This window comes from Pygoscelis adeliae, unplaced genomic scaffold, assembly GCF_000699105.1.
Source record: "Pygoscelis adeliae isolate BGI_AS28 unplaced genomic scaffold, ASM69910v1 Scaffold65, whole genome shotgun sequence".
Lineage (NCBI taxonomy): Eukaryota > Metazoa > Chordata > Aves > Sphenisciformes > Spheniscidae > Pygoscelis > Pygoscelis adeliae.
The window spans coordinates 3,365,864-3,367,976 of record NW_008824864.1 but is presented as its reverse complement, the minus strand read 5'-3'; positions in this window follow the sequence as shown (position 1 = coordinate 3,367,976).

Genomic DNA, 2,113 nt, shown 5'->3' with positions numbered 1-2,113 from the left:
GCTGGAAGAGAAAGCACTAACAGAGGGTCCTCAAAGCCGATACTGACGCCCCCCCTCCCTTTTCAGATCTAGAACTAGCCTACTTTTCCTCAAATGGGGAAATTAACCGGAAAACGAAGTTTTCCGGCATCCGTACCCACCTGTACATCTGAGTGGCTTCAGCTGGAAAAACCTGGAGAAACACTGAATTTCATCATTTGCAAAAGAAAGCATTCCACTTCAGAAATGTCAAAATGTTTTGTTTCAGCATCTTGTTATGGTATTTTGATATTTTCAGCTTTTTGTTTTAAAATGACTTCGGGGCTTTTTGCATTTAAAGAGTAATCTACTATTTTGTTGCTTGTTACTTCTTTATTTTTTTTAAAATACTCGCCAACCGAAAATGTTCACAGTGTGATGGCTTTAACAAAATGTCTGATCTGCAGTAAAATAATCAGATTATATCGCACGAATTGTTTTGCCCTGTCCCCAAATGAGATCTTTTCTGCTTTGATTTTACTGGAAAAACCTTGAAGACTCTCTGTTCTTTTTCAACACTGAGTTTTCCCCCCACCTCCGATGTTTCGTTTACTTACTGAGCTGAAAAAAGGCATTTTTCACACTGGGCGGGTAGTATCTGCCCTTGTGGTCTGCCGTGTTTCACCCAAGCTCGGCCACCTCCTCCGTCCAGGGAGCCTCTGTGCCTGTCCTCTCTCCGCCTGCTCTCTGCCTTGCCCGCATCAGTCATTGCAAGACTCAAAATTGGGCAAAAAATAGAGGAAAACGTGTTTTTCTTCGTGGTTTTTTTTTCATTTTTCATTTAAAAAAATTCTTAATTGACAAAAGGCAAGCAAATATATATTTTCTTATAGAATTAATAATAATATACAAATAATACGATAATATATAATGATAATATAAAAAGTGCAACCGCCTAAAAACAAGCCAGCATCAGACTATCCACTCTTCATCTGCTTCTGCCTGGAGAAAACAGCCAGTTTTGGTAACAGTTTTGGTTAAACTGACGGCAGCTACAAGAATCCCCCCAAAGAAGGTTACTAGCCATGCAAAACAAGCACGCACAAATGACAGGTGACGGAGCCCTAGCTCGCTGCGGAGCTTCGCCCCCGCTCCCCTCCCGTCGCCCTCTCCCTGCTCCTTGGCTGCGGTGGCACAGGGGCAGCAGCCCAGGTGTGGCGAGGTGCCTGGGCGTCCCCCGGCACTCCCGGGGAGAGGAAAGCAAGAGGAAAAGGTCTCAGTCCAGCAACGTGGACAAAAAGTATTGCTGAGGTGAAAACAAAAGTTGGGAGCTGACCTGCTCCCGGGTCTCCCGTTGCAGGGTGCTCTGTGATAGATGGGGACCTTTGTCACTTGTTACAGGGTCAGCTGCCAGCCCCGCGCTGCCACGGCAGCCTGTGAGCTGCATCCCGGCCTCAGAGGGTTTACAGCCTGCGGCTCCCTGCGTGGGAGCAGCAGTGTGGAAGCGTGATAGGTTCAAAGGAATGGGCGGGTGGAGAGGACCAGGGCGAAATAGAGGGATGTTGCCCTGCAGCCGGCACGCTTCCCAAAGTGGCTTTCCTTTTGCAGGGCGCCTTCAGCTTCCCTAGGCCTAATCCGCAGTCGAGATGTGATCTAACTGAACTTGCCTTCTTTCTCAAGGAGCAGACACATGTTCACGTACGTCTGTCTCCAATTGAGATACACTCAAGTTAAACAGATACAGCTGGTTTGCCTTTCTATTTGTGCCCCCCCCAGCCCAGGGGTGCAGCTGTCCATCAGTGGAGTGCGGTTGCCCTGTGCATCGCCACTGGAGAGGAGAGAGCTCTTCCCCGCTGCTCCCACACTCTGCTGTCACTGGGAAGCGGGGGGTTTGGGGTAACCCCTCTGGTCTCCCCCTGTTCCCCAGCTGGGCCTGGCTGCGTGCACCCTCCCTGCCTTAATAAACCTTGCTAATCCACAGGTTCTCCGCAAGCAAAGGCCACAAGCGGTTTGTTTGCTGTTGAGGTGCTATAGGACCGCGGGGGTCACCTCCCCGGTCTCTGGGGGGAGTTCTCTGGCTCTGGGTTTTGGAGAAGGGAGCGCTGCAGCTGCAGCTGACACATTATGTGGCGGGGGGGCGGCGCCGCGGGCGCCC